Source organism: Xenopus tropicalis, chromosome 1, assembly GCF_000004195.4.
Source record: "Xenopus tropicalis strain Nigerian chromosome 1, UCB_Xtro_10.0, whole genome shotgun sequence".
Classification (NCBI taxonomy): Eukaryota; Metazoa; Chordata; class Amphibia; order Anura; family Pipidae; genus Xenopus; species Xenopus tropicalis.
Genome location: NC_030677.2, coordinates 191264301 through 191281950, shown reverse-complemented (window position 1 = coordinate 191281950; position 17650 = coordinate 191264301). Strand labels below are relative to the sequence as shown.

The 17650-nt window shown below is 42.0% G+C and overlaps 1 protein-coding gene across 2 annotated transcripts in view; it reads right to left on the bottom strand.

Moving 5' to 3' along the window:
- il6st (interleukin 6 signal transducer) overlaps window positions 1–12236 on the bottom strand; it is a 38591-nt gene extending 26355 nt beyond the window's left edge. For both annotated transcript variants that reach the window (XM_012966898.3, XM_012966904.3), the window contains exon 1: window positions 11258–12236. The gene's annotated coding sequence lies outside the window, so the exon portion shown is untranslated. The remainder of the gene's footprint in view (window positions 1–11257) is intronic.
- Window positions 12237–17650: the final 5414 nt, after the last annotated feature.

Sequence of the window (17650 nt, the reverse complement as noted above, 5' to 3'; positions counted from 1 at the left end):
AGTCCTCAAACTACGCCCCACTCTCAGTGCCTGCTCCCTGCTGTGGCGTCAAACTACGGCCCGCCCCTGCGTCCTCTCTCTCTCCCAGCTCCCCGCTGCATCCCCCACTTCGTCCCCCCTCTACCAGTTCCTTGCTGCCAGGGGTGAGGACGCAGCAGGGGCCAGGTGAATTACCTTGGGGGCCGGATCCGGCCCGTGGGCCGTAGTTTGAGGATGCCTGCCATACATTAATACTTGTGGAAAGTTTGGCTTTTTTATGCCCATTGGAATTGCGTGTATTTGGCAATTCATAGTAATAATTTACTTTACTGAGCATGCGGATTTGAGTCCTTTAGACCAATTTGGCAGCTTCGGCTCCTTGATGCAGTCCTCAGTCCGACAGTCCCTATACCCGCCTTTTTAATTCAAATCAATCGGCCCTAGGGCCAAACGATGAAATTAATGTCCATAATAAGTCAACTGATTCACAGCACTAAATTCAGGGATTAATATACAATATACTACAGGCTTCTATTCAGTATCAGCAATTTAGGATCCACCTCAACTGCTCACCAGTCTTATAGTTCCTGTCTGTAAACATGTTCTTCAGTATCAGACTTCCTCTCAGAAAAATCCTTCATTCCCAGGGCCAGAGTCTGTGCAGTTCTCTCCTGCTCCCCCCTCCCATAACAATTCAGAAGAATTCACTCCCCCTCCCATCAGAATGTGCGATCTCTGCTACCATCCTCTAGCGCTGCAGCAGGAAGCTACGGAGACCAAACTAAAATGGCAGCTGCAATCTTAAACAAATGGAGGGAGCTTCTTGGGCTCTTTACTCAGGTATGATAAATCTTTCAGCAGAATAAATATAGTGTTCTAGGTGGCACTAATGTGGCTAATCTATTGGCAGTAAAATGGCAAAATGACTTTCCTTCTCTTTTAAATCCCTCGATAGTTAGGATCCCCTGCTCTCACACAGAAAAAAATTTCTTGCATATCATTGTTCTTGCAAACGTTCCTGCTGACCTGGGTGCTCCTGCCCAGAGTCCGCAGCCAAAGGGGGGCACAATTGTCAAAGATCCACACACCATCAATGCACTCCAGGTAGTATAAAGCCCACAACCGTTAAAGTTTAAAAACGTTCAATCTTTATTGACACATCTATACAGCACAGCTCGAGGTCTACCACAACCTCAACAAACAAGTGGACTTTAATGTTTATGGCCACCATAAGAACTACAACTATTGTATTCTACAAACCTTATCTGTTGCCTTTTTGTAGTATTCAACTGCCCTGCGGCTATACAGCAGATTACTTAAACAAACCATAATAGTAGTGATTCCATAGCAAACTTACAACTTTTACTAGCGCAGTTTAACAGTGCATTATATTTAAAGGGAAAGCATACCCCCTTATTCAACACAAGCGCAATCATTAGGGCTTGTGCTGAACATATATTTTTTATTACTAAAGAAACAGGCAAAAAGTTTTACTTCTTGAGATATATTGAAAAATTTAAGTGCACAAACCCTCTACATAACATACTTCTGTTTGTCTGTAAGATAAAATAATTAATACATACAACAGCTCTGTACACCAGTTAAGCTAACTTAATTTATGGTAAAACAGCAAGTGTGAAACCAAAATAATGCTTAGAATTAAAAAAAAAAAAAAATGAATAAGTAAAATACATTTTCAATGTTCTATTTATTTTGCTTATTTTGAAGAAGAAGAAAAAAATGTGTATGCAAGTATATGCTTGCATATAAACACAATTGTGTTGGTGCTGGTCGTTTAAGGAAACACGCATATCCATTGCATAGGATTAAAGTGCATATGGAGCCCGAACACAACATACATTTGGGTTAGTGCTGCCATGCCACTCCCCACAATAACTGTCTATATTATATACATATATTTTATTTATTTTTTTTTAATCACTGTTGCTTTAGATATGCAGCTAAAATGCATTTAGCACATGATATTCTTAGTTTAATGGCAAATTACCAAAACCATGGACTGAATTCAATGGAAGCCATCTGAAGTTGCAAGTACAGGTGCTTCTTGGCCAGAAAATGTACTAGTTTTTGAGAGTAAGAATTGCCTCTACTGTTTATAGCAGAAAGTATTGATTATGGTCAATGGAAGGACACCCAGCAGTTTTGGCGCTATTCTTTGCAGTCTGAAATATGTCGTGGGAGAGTTTTAGGTTACCTACATTAGCATAGCTGTAGGCCGAGTGTGTTTAGTCTGCGGGCTGCCTGCTGTGCTAAACAACAACTAGAAACCCTAATTGTTCCTCTTTCATAGGGAACAACTTTTTATATGTAAACTTTTTTTTTTTCTTGAATAGCTCCTTTTAAGGGCCCAGCTTTTTAAATGCGCAATTACTCCTTTATATGCTTGCAAATGCAAGGGCGGGGACGGCAAAAATGCTTTTCCCCCCGCTGAAGCATTTTCTTTATATTTCAAAAGTATAATAATAAGTACAGCAATGTAAGTATTCTTTAGGTTATAGTTCACAAACAGCTTAATGGCCACATTCAGACAGCCAGGAGCAGGAGAAAGAGGTACCAAATTAAACCTTTAACGGAAATATTAGTCACCAGCTAAAGAGAACACACTGAACAAGCAGTCAATGCAAACAATTCCACTCCTAAAATGTGGATAAATCACATAACACACTGTATATTTTCAGATTTATGGATTACCTTTGGGTTAATTAATTTACACTTACCTACAGATGTTATATATTCAGAATTTAAGCAATTGCTCTTTCATTTACCTTACATTTCTCTGCACAAAGTACCTAGCTAAATCAGCATTCTGGACTTGTACTTCCAAAACCTGTTATTACCCTAATTTGCAGATTCAAATTTTAGGTAAATCAAAAAATTGCATCAACTGTGAACTAGTGATGTGTGGGTCAGTCCAAAAGCCACAGGTCCAGGCTGGCAAATGCACAGCCACATCTCTGGCAGGTCGCAGGTGGGCCAAACTCTGCTCTTGGCTTGCCCCACACGTGAAGTCATTATGCCCCATTTCCTACTCAGGCCGTCGTTATTTATACACTCGCCCCCTCCACTGGCATCACAGATGGGCGGGTCGGGAGCAGATTGACTTTTTGTTGAACTGCACATCAATACTGTTAACTGAAGATTGTGTTGCACAGAGCTTTGCAGTGACATGACAGTGGCAAAAAGCACTAGTATTCAGCCAAATTCCAAACCAAATCCTGGATTTGGTGAATCCTTAATTTTATGTTCTGTTGTAATTGTTCACAAACCTTACTAATGTGACTTAATTTATAGTTAGGAGCACGAGCCATGCATTCCTGCTGATGCATAAAGCACTCATGGAGCAGACGTTGACGTCCGAAATGATAGGACTCACTGGGTTGTAGGAAACTGTTATTTGAGACAAACCATAGTGATGGAGAAATGTGAATTAAAAAAATCCAACTGGAAGTATGAAAGATTCAGAATGATCATCGGCACTAAGGGATGTGGAAACATAATTAATCTAGCTTTAATTCATAAAATGATTACATACTATATATATGTAATCACTACTCTATCAACAATTTAGCCGTAGCTTCAAGGATGTTAAAAAGGGTCCACCCCAAAACCTATTGTTTAAACTGTGATTTCAGGTGTACCTAACAGGGCAAATTGGTACTCCTTCCAAACCTTGCTATAAATGAACTGTTCTTCCCCAGCCCCCAAGGTTTGAGAACTACTGATCTAAAGGTGACCTTACATGGTAAGATCTGCTTGTTTGGCGAGGTTACCAAACAAGAGGATCTTCTCCCGATATGCCCAGCTAGGCTGCATCAATGAGCTGATGCGATCTCTGATCAGACAGGAAAAACAAACCTGCACGATCGAGATCTAGCCAGTTTTAGGCCAGTATCGGTTAGCTAGGCCTGTTGGGGGTGCCCATACACAGAAAAGCTGACAAATTGGTCTGAAGGACCCAAATCGCAGCTGAAATCTTCCTGCATATGGCCACCTTAACTCATGAATTTGAGAGGAGGGTTTGCTCTATATAGGTAGGCCTTGAGTATATGATGGGCATGGTTCACAGAAATATATGACCAAGTATGCCCAGATTTTCCATTTAGGAAAGTTGGGAGGTACAGTTGCATGGCTGAGTTGTATATATTTTTTTTTAATCTTTTCCCAAAATATAAATGCACAGAGGAAAGCAACCTCTACTTCTCTTTATTGTCAGACACTTTCTTTGGGTTCCACCACCACACAGTTGCCAGTACCATACTGATGACACTTCCTGGACTAACCACTAACTTAAGCAGCTATATTTGCCCCATCTAAAAATTACTACTAATGATGTTTAAACCTTTTGAGTAGGTGACAAAACACTCTGTGTGATTAACAGTACAGCTATGGAATCCCTTATTGGGGAAACTTGTTAGCCTGAAAGCTGTGACTTACAAAAAGCCCATCTCCCATAGAATTCATTTTTAGCAAATAATTCAAAATTGTACAATTTTCTCCGGAATGCAACAAATCATCTATTTTTGGATTTGTTCAATTCCCGGATCTTTCATTAACGATTCATCCGAATCCCAAAACGAATCTGAATCCCAATTTACATTTGCAAATTTGGGTAAGGAATGGCTAAAAAGAACCACACACATAGCGAGAAGGAACAAAATTATCCTTTTCATCTGAACAAATTCAGATGATTTGGAAGATCTGGATTTGGCACTTAGATTTGGCCAAACCCTGCTGAAAAAGGCTTGGATTCAGCTGAATCCCAAACCAAATCTAGAATTCAGTGCATCCCAAGTAATAACAAAACATGAATCTATATTGGTGGCTAAACAATCGTACTGGGTTTATTTCATGTTTAAATAATTTTAAGAAGACTTATGGTATGGAGATCAAAATTATAGAAAGATCCCTTATCAAGAAAACTCCAGGTCCCAAGCATTCTGGATAATATATAAAAACACTTATTTTGGTGTTATGTCCCTTTTTAATAATTAACTTAAAAATAGGTCTTATTTTTCTGTAGCTCATTAAATCGTTTGCCTAATAAAAGAAAACATAATTCTAAACAACTTTCCAATATCGATTTTTTAAAAATTATTAGTGCTTTAAAAGTTATTTGTAAATGTAATTGCTATAGAAAGCAATATTTGCTGAACTCCTGGTTGTTACTTTTTTAACAATGTTGCAAGTGCCAGACTCCTCCAGCAAGTCAGGTCTGTCAGTCTGAAGCAGCTGTTACATTGTTTCAAACGCCAGAGCCCCCAGGGCAGAAAATAGAAAAGGACAGACAAACACTGCTTTTAATTACAGTTACATATACAAATAACTCAAACCCCATTGCAAATATGTAATTAGTGTATATTGCAAAGTTGCTTAGCTGCTTATGTTTTCTTTTATTAGGCAAAAACTTTTTTAGGGTTGACATGTCCTTTATAATGTTCTATATTTTTATATAAATGTGACTTAAAACATCATCTGATTTTAAAACAAGTCCTAAAAGTAGATGAAGAAAACCTAGTGAAAAAATTATTTTTGGTCATGTATTTATTGAAAAAAAATAAAAATCCAATAACATATCTGTGTGACAGATGTCTTGTCATTTTCCTTTAGAATTCTCTGGTATAGTTTAGAATTCATTGTTCCATCAATGATGGCAAGCTGTCCAAGCCCAGATGCAGCAAAACAGGCCCAAACAAAACAACTTTACCACCAAGTTTCATAGATGGGTTTTTTTATGCTGGAATGCAGCGTTTTTCTTTCTCCAAATTTAACAATCCTCATTTAAACCAAAAACTTCTCTTTTGGCTTCATCGTCTACAAAACATTCTTCCAGTATCCATCTGGTTTATCGACATGATCTTTAGCAAACTGTTGACAGTCAGCAACATTTTTAGGGCAGAGTAGTGGCCTTCTTCTGCCTACCCTGCCACACAAACCATTGCTTTTCAGTGTTCTCCAGATGGTGGACGCCTTTGTAACCACTCGGACTATTAGACCCCTTGCAGTTGGAGTTATCTTTGATGGTCGACCGCTTCGGATTGCACCTTCAAATTATATGATAATCCTAAGGCTGATGTCAGACGAGGCATAGGGCCAAAAATTCCGACCTACGCCTCCTACTTGTGCCTGCACCTGAATGAATGGAATACGCTCAGGAGCAGGCACATGTAGCCAAAATACGCATAAAAACGAGAGACTTTAAAACAGGCACATGTAGGAGGCGTAGGGCGTTTTTACGCTTGCCGAAAATATCCGCCCTACGCCTCGTCTGACATCAGCCTAAGGATTCATTTACTTTTGCCACATGCAGATTTGTAATTAGATCTTTTTTTCCCCCAGTTTATAATAATTTTTGTTTTATTTGTTTAACTAGGTATTCTTCATCTACTTTTAAGACTTGTTTGAAAACCAGATGATGCTTTAGGTCACATCCATATAAAAATATAGAAAATGTTAAAGGGTTCACAAACTTTCAAGAACCACTGTAAGTGCTATGCTAAAGAAGACATAAGTCATCCAAAACGGATATTAGATATAGCTGACCATAGGCCAATAAAAGCTGCCCACTCAATCTGGAGGGAACTTACCGACCCACCAACAGATCTTTCTGGCCCATATCTGACTAAAATACGCCCAGATTTCAGGTGCTCCTCTTTTTCAGTATAAGCTTGCATGGCGTTTGAGGTTGCTGCGGTAGGAGTCGAGCACCATTATTGCTTGTGCAGCTGCAAATACATGCAGTCACAGCGTTTGCTTTTTAAATGTACAAACCACACTCAATTGCTGCTCAGGGTAACCAATGGTAAACCAAGGTAACCTCGAAAGAACAGTGGGGTAAAACTACTCCACAAGTGCACGTTCACTTTCCAATCGGACTGGAACATTTCCAAACATACTTTTTCCCAAATAAGACATCACCCATCAGGGTAGTGCTGTGTATGATAACTATGCAATGATTCCAGGATTTGGAAAAATGCTCATTCTTCTGCTGAGCAAAAGTCGAGATCGTAGGCTGGTGCCACACGGGGCAGATTCTCAGGCTGCACCCGGAGCCATTGCGTAATTCTGGGTGCAGGCACACGCGGTGGATATCGACTCTGAAATGCAAACTCTTGGGTTTCTTTGCCGATATTCAAGCCTGCATTCATGTGCCTGCACCCCGGCCGACACAATGGTTCCAGGTGCAGACAATGGTAAATCATAAAAATGCAGGCTGGGAATCACAGCCCCGTTTGGCATCGCCTTAAAATCAGATGACTTTAAAGCTGTGGACAACTTAATGTGGCACATTAAGTTATGTTTGGATGAGCAATTAGGCAGAGCATGATTAAAGCTGCAGGCAGATATTTAACATCTCATTGCAATGTCTTTTCACTGACAGTGTGCTTCATCTGCAAGCCAGACTGCAAGCAATGCAAACAGAAATACGACACCTACTACTAGTTTCTATTTACTTATCCAGGGGGACTCGTGTTCTTGTCCAGATGTTGGTAAATTACTACTTTTATCCACCAAGGCTCTCGGGGCCTGCAGTGAGTTATTGTTTCGACAGGTCTAAGTAGTCAAGGGCACAATACCCTGTGTGAGGCCCCACTATTTAAAATGCAGCCAGCTGCAATTTATGGGAAAAGAGCATGAGTAATGTGTATTACTGGCATCCTGATAACACTCTCTACTGGAGAACAATAATAATGTGGGGAGTTACCAACGACTTGCTGGAAATAGCTCATTCAGGAGAGAAACATGAATGAACAAGGATCCTACAATGAGAGAGACCCGGACCAGACCAAGGGACTCACAAAGGGCAGAACACACATGGGCTCATTTACAGTCGCAGCTGTAGTCACACTTAAATTCACACAGTTGTTGCTGTAAAGGAACAGTAATGCCAAAAATGGAAAATGTATCAAAGTAATTAAAATACAATGCACTGCTGCCCTGGTAAAAGTTGTGTGTTTGCTTTTAAAACACTGGTTAACTATGGTTTATATAAATAAGCTGCTGTGAAGCCATGAGGGTACCTATTCAAACTGTAATGGGGCTAAATGGAACAGGTTACATAGTAAATAACAGGTAAGCTCTGTAAACACCTTTGTATTCTACAGAGCTAATCTGTTATGTAACTTGTGCCTTTTCTCCTTTTTTCCAACCTTAAAGGTGGCCATACACAGGCAGATTTCAGCTGACGATATCGGTCCTTTAGACCGAGTGGGCAACTTATATGGCCTTTTATGGGCACCACCGGCAGGCCTCCCTGACCAACTTTTGGCAGGAAACTGTTCAGATCCCAATCGGCCCAATTTCATGCCCACCGCTTTAATTAAATTTTAACAGCTGACTCCTTGGACAAGGGCATGGTCACATAGGATGGTTTGTCAGCCTGTGGATAAGCGGCAATCCGCCCAAGCACTTAAAATTCTTCTTTTTGTGTGTTTGTTGGCGGATATTGGCTGCATGCAGTTGCAGGCACAACTAAAAGAATTTTTAAGTGTATGGGCAGATTGTCAGTGTAACCTTGCTCTAAACAGCAGTTTATTTATATAATTAAAAGGTGGGCAAACAGTATAAAATCCACTTGTTTACCATGTTTAACAAACGAGCAGATCTTTTCCCCAATATTCCCACTTATTATTGAACTGCATCAATGATCCAATGCATTCCTTGATCCAATGGAAAATCAAGCCTGCCCAATCAACATCTAACTAATTTTCGGTCACATATCGGTCACGGAGGCCCAAATCAGCAGCTTAAATCTGTGTATGGCCACCTTTCGGGAAGTGGAAGACAGGGATATTAGACGCCCTGCCACAAATCTTCGTTGCCGCGGGCTCTCCAAGAATGTAAATCGTCGGTGGGATGGCATACGCGCCACTACGATTTCCTAAAGTCACCAGAAGTTGCCTTGAGAGGAAACTTCGGGCGACTTCAGAAAATCTTAGTGATGCGTATGCCATCCCACTGGCGATTTATATTCTTGCCGGTGGGATGGCATTGCGGGCAGATTAGTCTCCCGAGGCAACAAAGATTTGTCGCGGGGCGACTAATCTCTCCGTCTACCACTGCCCTTATAGGAGTCTTTCTGAAGCAAACACAGAACATTAGTAGTGTAGGGCAGAAGTACATTATATTTTAATTACATTAAAACACAATTTTTTGTCAAAACACATAGGAGAATTGTTCCTACAGAATAACGAGCAGATGTAATTTTTATACCAAGCTCCATAAATGACCAATTCTGGGCGTGAAGTTTTTTTTCAGTACAACTTCAGATATGTCAAAATGTGCATTTTGATGCAATGGATACAACTGCGAATTGAAACTCCCTCTTATGGTCACAATTAGGCCGGTGTTAAGGGGGAGAAGCTGCATTCTGGGCAACAAAAAAAATCATGGCTAATTGCATCTGGTATTGCACTTTGTGCACTGCATTTGCTAATGTACAGCTGCCGCCATGTCCCACTAAAGAAATCTGAGTGGGTGCAAATTAATATTTTTATTCCCCCACTGCATGCAACTGCTGTTCTGTGAGGCCTTGGATAGTTTCCCTTGCTTGCGCCCACTACAGGCAAGTGAAAGCATATGCAGCAATGGGCAGCAGTGCTAAATAGGTGCAGTGCAAAAGGAATAAGCAGGTACCACATGAAAGCAAAGCACAGAATTTCAAAATTTAAGAGACTAGGAGCAGCAGGTAGCACGTGAGTGCTAGGCATGAAGTAATATAGTCATAGAGAGAAGTGGTGGGCACCAGTTTTAGAGCAAGTAAAAGAAGTTGGCAGACACAGACCCAACAAGCAAAAGATAAAGGGGCAAGAAGTGGCAGAAGCAGTGAGAGGGAAGGGGCAAGAAGTGGCAGAAGCAGTGAGAGGGAAGGGGCAAGAAGTGGCAGAAGCAGTGAGAGGGAAGGGGCAAGAAGTGGCAGAAGCAGTGAGAGGGAAGGGGCAAGAAGTGGCAGAAGCAGTGAGAGGGAAGGGGCAAGAAGTGGCAGAAGCAGTGAGAGGGAAGGGGCAAGAAGTGGCAGAAGCAGTGAGAGGGAAGGGGCAAGAAGTGGCAGAAGCAGTGAGAGGGAAGGGGCAAGAAGTGGCAGAAGAACTGAGAGGGAAGGGGCAAGAAGTGGCAGAAGAACTGAGAGGGAAGGGGCAAGAATTGGCAGAAGAACCGAGAGGGAAGGGGCAAGAAGCAGTGGACACAGCGAGAGGGAAGGGGCAAGAAGTGGCGGAAGGACCGAGAGGGAAGGGGCAAGAAGCAGTGGACACAATGAGAGGGAAGGGGCAAGAAGTGGCGGAAGGACCAAGAGGGAAGGGGCAAGAGGCGGTGGAAGGACCGAGAGGGAAGGGGCAAGAGGCGGTGGAAGGACCGAGAGGGAAGGGGCAAGAGGCGGTGGAAGGACCGAGAGGGAAGGGGCAAGAGGCGGTGGACACAGTGAGAGGGAAGGGGCAAGAGGCGGTGGACACAGTGAGAGGGAAGGGGCAAGAGGCGGTGGACACAGTGAGAGGGAAGGGGCAAGAGGCGGTGGACACAGTGAGAGGGAAGGGGCAAGAGGCGGTGGACACAGTGAGAGGGAAGGGGCAAGAGGCGGTGGACACAGTGAGAGGGAAGGGGCAAGAGGCGGTGGACACAGTGAGAGGGAAGGGGCAAGAGGCGGTGGACACAGTGAGAGGGAAGGGGCAAGAGGCGGTGGACACAGTGAGAGGGAAGGGGCAAGAGGCGGTGGACACAGTGAGAGGGAAGGGGCAAGAGGCGGTGGACACAGTGAGAGGGAAGGGGCAAGAGGCGGTGGACACAGTGAGAGGGAAGGGGCAAGAGGCGGTGGATGCAGCCAGAAGACAGGGAAGTGAGAGGGGAGAGGAAAGAAGTGATGAACACGGGGGGGGCAATGCAGTGTGATGGAAGGGGCAAGATATGGTGGGACACAGTGAGAGGCTAAGAAGATGGAAGGGGCAAGAAATGGAGGCAGTGTGAGGGGGAGAAGAGTACAATGTAACAGCCAGAGGCAGAAGCAGTGCAGTGAGAGGAAAGTTATGAAGCTGTGGGGCTGCCGGGCTGGTAGTACAGACGAAAAGGCTCCTTCAAACAAACAAAAAATTATAATTGAAAACAAGTCTCCTCGCTGTTCGTTACGGAGAGCCCTAGCTGGGCAGCGGGTCCCAGCAGCGTCACTGATAGGAAGAGGTACATAGCCAAGTTGGGCAACAATCAGCGGGTACGAACCGAGAGTAAAGTTCCCACAACCTACACACAAGTAACAATACGGAATTCTTACCTTTCGTGGCGTCACACTGTTCCTTTCTCCCTCTATAGAACAACGTTATCCCACCGGCCCCTCTGCTAATTCACGGCCCCGGCCATCACTTACAGCTTCGCGATGTGTTTAGTCTGAGATGCCAATGGCTTCGCTCCCATTGGAGAATGCGGACACGTGACTTCCCAAACTCCTGCTCACTTCCCCCCTCTGCTTGTCACAAGCGGCAAGGGGACGGCGAGAGGAGGAGATGAAAGCGCAGAACTACCAGGCAGGCGGAGTATGAGGAGGAGCAAGGGAAGAGAATGCGCTATGAGGAAGACGCCCCTATGAAAGATATACTATGTGGCCGTAACGGAGTCTGACACGGGGGTGGGGTGGGCGCAAGTGGTACAATGGGAATATTGGGAAGGATGTCCTAAAATGTACATCGTATCTGGTTATCCCATTGGTTGGCAAAGTCCCGTGATGCTGTGGGAGAGGGGTCCTATTGGCTGCCTGTGTCCCGTTCCCAGACTTAGCGAGGCGCTTACAGTAAACACCGCTCCCCTTGCAGCGCAGGCGGCTGTCTGTGCCAAATTACACACAGTGCTGGCGGAAATGTGCATTCAATTAACTGGAATTGATTTAACAGTAAAATCCATGTTCATGTTGTATATTTTAAGAACAAAGAAATGTGAAAATACATAATGGTCTGCTTGTAGATAACAATGTACATCGCCGGGAAGACTATAAAAACCCACTGGGTTTTATAAAGTAACGAATAGTGGCTACAGAATATTCCTATGTCTGTGTTACATACAGAATAAGCTTAGAAAGGGTTGGCAATAGCAGAGGGGCCTAAGGAGGAAGGAAGGACAGATACCCACTGCCATTAGAAGTAAAAGGGTGGGTGTAGAATGTTGTGAGTCAGGTGGGTTAGGACCCACATAGGGTTGCAACCTGGCTGGTATTTTGTTAGCCCAACAAGTAAAAATGTTACTTCATACCAATGTTATTAACATGGAAATAAAAAAGATAACGTAAAGGTGGCAACCCTAACCTCACAGCACATTTAATTTAGGGCCCCAAAACATTGGTAACTTGACCCATTCTACTAAGACAGGGGTGGCCAATACGTCAATTGCGGTCCACCAGTCGATCCCCCGTGGATTTCTGGTGGACTGCGATGAAGCCGGGGATGCGAAAGTGCTGCGTGAATGCGTACATACAGTGCATGGCGTACGTACGCATCCCTGCCTTCATCGGTCGATCGCGGACGAAAAAAATCTGCCCACCCCTGTAAGATATATTAAAAGTGCTCATTAATTAGGGCCTTACTGGGCTTACTTCTGCCTGCCTCCTCTGTAGTAATCCCCCTGTCCCAGACCCTCCCCTACTCAGCCCATTCAACACCCACTTTCCTCCCAAGTGATGTTGTCTACTGTGGAATAAACAGACATCTTGGTTTTTTTTTCCAGGAGGCAGGGAGACAAGCTGCATGGGAGCAGCAGGAAAATAGAACTTTGGTGTTGGTATTGTGCCTGTGCAAGTGTAGGTGAGGGAATGCTTTTCATCATTTAATGAAGTGCTCGTTGGACATTTTTCAGTGATCTTAATGGCTTGTCTGGAGTTAAAGGAGTGCTCTTTGACCATATTCAGTGATGGCTAGTCTGGGGTTAAAGGCGTGCTCATTGGCTATTTCTACAGTGATTATACTGATTCGTCTGTAGTTAATTTGCTAATTATCCATTTCCTGTAGTAATTATACTGGCCTGTCTGGGGTTAAAATGTTAATTATCTATTTTATTTAGTGATTTATACTGGCTCGTCTGTAGTTAATATGCTGATTATACATTTACTGTAGTAATTCTATTGGCTCGTTGGGATGAATATACAGATTATCCATTATCTGTAGTAATTATACTGGCACATCCCAGGTTAATATGCTGATGGTCTTGCAAGTGTTTTGGGCTTTTTTCATTCTCATCATAAAATTATAATCTATTAAAAATTCTCAACTCATTTAATGCTTTTAAGAGTTATGTCCTTACCCTCCCCTACAGCAGCTGAACTGACCTTCTCTCTTGACCTGAACTGAAGTTGGAGTTTAGCCAGACTGGTACAGTAAACAGGATTATTATATCCCAAAGCTAGTGCATGGGAAATAGTACTCTCTGCTTATCAAGGAATCCGAGGCAGTCCCAGCAGTAGTGGCTAGAGGAGGTCAATGCAGCTTTTGGCCTTCAGGGGAGGGAAGATATTACACATTTTCAATGGATTGTAATTAGAAAAGTCTTAATAATTATAGTTAAAACATATTGTGTTATAATTGCCAATCTTTGTGTTTTTTAAACAATACTATTTTCCTAAGTAAGCCAGGCCCAATCCTCTCTGAAGTGGTAAACCAGCAGACAGGGATAGATTGGATATTAGAAGATGGCTGCCAGATTGGAGGGCAGCTGGACTTTTCTGCTAAAGAACTGATATAACTGCTCTTTTGGACATTGTATGGAATTCATGTCCCCCCTCTGAGACTTCTCTAGATCAGCTAGAAGTTAGGCAGTGTTCACTTGGACAAAAAGTCTATCATGATGTACATGTATCTTTTTTGAACTTTCACTGCTAGCAACTTTAAGATAATGTATATTTAAGAAAAAAATCAACATAATCCCAATATTACAACATCACCATTATATTATGAGCAGATGAAGTCATTTTTACACTTTTTTTTACACAACAGTGGTTTCCGGCTTACACTTAGGGGTTAGACTTTGAAGACGTTTATAATTTTTAAAAAAATTATCACACCTATTAGAGGCGATACACAGGAAAAGAAGCATGCACCTAAAATTTGCTAAAACAGTGGTATATATATGCAGAAATAACAACAGAAATATTCTAGTATTTTCAAGTGAATATGAAGAGCAGAAAATTGCTTTCTATAAATGCTAGCTATAACAATGTACCATCTCAGGTTGAAATCAGAGGGCATCTATAAAGGCTAATGGCACACAAGTGGTTGGCTGATCTGCTGCCTTCTGACCCTTGTATGTGTGTACATTGGCAGGCATGGGGTCAGCATGTCAGCACACACATAATGCAAAAGAAAAACTGTTGTATTGTGGAAGCCAGTGGCAAAAATAATAAACAAGAAACAACCAAATACAAGTACTGTAGAAGTGATGCCTATATTGGCTAACAACAAAACTACATTGCAAGCTTTCGGAGCTCCAAGACCCCTTTTTCAGGCAAAATACAAATGAAAGTTGAAAGGCACAGCATATATACTGCTAGATCAGAAAACAGTGTTCATTTGAATTCACAGACCTCTTTCTCATTCAGTTTTAAAGAAAGAAAGATCTATCATAATAAGCACTCACTCATCACAACGTGTCACAGAATAATAGGCCCAACGCGTTTTGTCCCAGTTTGGACTTCCTCAGGGGCATAGAGAGTGTAAAGCCTTTGACACAATTTTATTCTTTTAATAAATTAATTTTGACCTACACTTGAGAGTGCACCTCTCTTTACTTTTACCTTCTATTTGTGTTTGCTCCTGGGTTATGGATTGTATAGGTCTAGACCACTGCTCCCCAATCATTGACTCATGAACAACATGTTGTCTACCACCCCCTTTGATGTTGCTCCCTGTGGCTCCCAAGCAGATGCTCAGTTTCTGGTTTGGTGGCAAATTGTGGAGCAGTAAAAAAAAAAAAGTTTACTGCCAAACAGTGCCATGATTTGGCAACTCCCTACCATTTTTTTCATGTTTGTGTGACATCCCAATACTTTTTACTTTTGAATCTTGCTCACGGGTTAAAAAGGTTGAGAACCCCTGGTCTAAATGTTAGGACTGGGCAGTATTGCTTTAGGTGATTTTCTTCCCTGTGTAGCTTACAGTCGTATAGTCCTATAGTGTTTGCTGTGACTTGTGTTATTAAATCATTCTGTAGTGTAATGTCATGAATAATTTGTTTTCAGGTCACGGGGGTAGGCTTTCTTGCCAGTAATGTGTACAGTCTTTTTACATTCACATTGTAGGTGAGATGTATGTTAATGCACACAGAATAAAGCTTTTACTGACAGTAATTGATTCTGAAGGGTGGCAAGATCTTACTACAGGCTTGAGTAGATGTGTATACAGTACTCCAGTCTGTAGAAGGATCCTGCTGACCCCAGTCCAGCATGACTGGTATAATTGGCTCACAAATTGTAAGGGAGCCACACACACTTGATGAAACATTGATCTAAGGTGGTCTAAATAAATGGGGTAAGCTCCCTAACTGCACATATCTAGTGTGTGCGGCTCCGTTACAGTTCGTCTGCAGTTGAAAGGACCTTGTCGTTCTTACAGAAGACTTTCACTACCAGTGCAGTGATAGAATCAAACATTTGAGTGTGCAGTTAAGGTAATTTTGTTTGGTATAACTGGCTTTCCATGCTCTGCTATGCTAAGTCATGTCAGAAATACGACCATAGAGTGTATTGGGGGAAAATCTTTAAAATAATAGAGTAGTCATCCTTTACTAGAAATACTGTCATAATTCTACTAGATATATCAACATTCCATTATAACATGTTTTTGCATGCCAGTAGGTGCTGGCATGTTGTTCATGTGATATAAATGGGCACAGATCTAAGTCTCCATAATGACAATATTATAACAAATCGTATTTCATACACAGTTATTTTTCACACTCTGAACAGTGGTTTCCTGCTACACAGAATTTACTCCAAGGGCTAGATTTGCTGCTATTTTTTTAATGTTCACACCTATTCGAGGTAATACACAGGAAAAGGAGTGTACACTGTCTGCTAAAGTTAAAATAACTGTGGTATTATATAAGTAACAACAGTAACATTGCAGTTTGTGTATGTTTTTGCTCTTTGCATATTGTTGACTTGTCAATCACAAGAATAGCTACTGGAAGTCAGAGCCAATCTAAAGGGCGCTAGCCCCTAACTTTTTATTATGCCAAAACCACACACCACCCCTTTGGAAAGGCTTTGTTTGCCATTAGCCTTTTTCTTATTGAGAGGGAGTGCTGTCTTCTGTAATACTAAGCAGCAAGCATATGGTATATAGGCCTGGGTGTGCATGTGCTATTCCCCCTTATCTGGGGACTATAGCTGACTTTTCAAAACAGCAGCAAAACTGAAAAGAGGGAATCTTTCTGGCAGGAAATCAGTGGAATTCCTAGGAAGGGAAAGAAAATATTTATTTCCTCTGTATGCTGCTTTGTAAAGTGTTGAGTAGAATGCATTCTCTATTTATTAAGATTCCCTATTTATTCTGTATATATATATACTCTAGTATATATATAATTGCACAAACTGAAGTGGAGCTAACGTACCAGTCTGAAGACCTAGTCCGACCTCACGGACAATACATATAGAAAGAAACAAAAAGGTCCAGACTCATTTAAATGAAAAAAGAAAAAATCTTTACTGCACTATGCAGAACAATTGCATTACTTACTTATATATATACATACCTGCTACCAGAGGTCCCTAAATATCACATGGGCCCCCGGGGTATTTTAATTTGACAAAGGATGTATTAGGGCTTTTTTATGATTGCTTGGTCCAGCTCAGCAGAACTGTACCCATTTTAAATGCCTTATACATAGCACTTATGGCACTGCACATGCTCATTGTGGTCTAGGCAGCTGTTGAAATGCTAAACTTAGGGGTCGTTGCAAACTATCAAGCAAAATATTAGGCTGGCCTGTCTAGTATCTAGTATCTAGTTATATACAGTGGCTTGCAAAAGTATTCGGCCCCCTTGAACTTTTCCACATTTTGTCACATTACAGCCACAAACATGAATCAATTTTATTGGAATTCCACGTGAAAGACCAATACAAAGTGGTGTACACGTGAGAAGTGGAACGAAAATCATACATGATTCCAAACATTTTTTACAAATAAATAACTGCAAAGTGGGGTGTGCGTAATTATTCAGCCCCCTGAGTCAATACTTTGTAGAACCACCTTTTGCTGCAATTACAGCTGCCAGGCTTTTAGGCTATGTCTCTACCAGCTTTGCACATCTAGAGACTGAAATCCTTGCCCATTCTTCTTTGCAAAACAGCTCCAGCTCAGTCAGATTAGATGGACAGCGTTTGTGAACAGCAGTTTTCAGATCTTGCCACAGATTCTCGATTGGATTTAGATCTGGACTGTGACTGGGCCATTCTAACACATGGATATGTTTTGTTTTAAACCATTCCATTGTTGCCCTGGCTTTATGTTTAGGGTCGTTGTCCTGCTGGAAGGTGAACCTCCGCCCCAGTCTCAAGTCTTTTGCAGACTCCAAGAGGTTTTCTTCCAAGATTGCCCTGTATTTGGCTCCATCCATCTTCCCATCAACTCTGACCAGCTTCCCTGTCCCTGCTGAAGAGAAGCACCCCCAGAGCATGATGCTGCCAC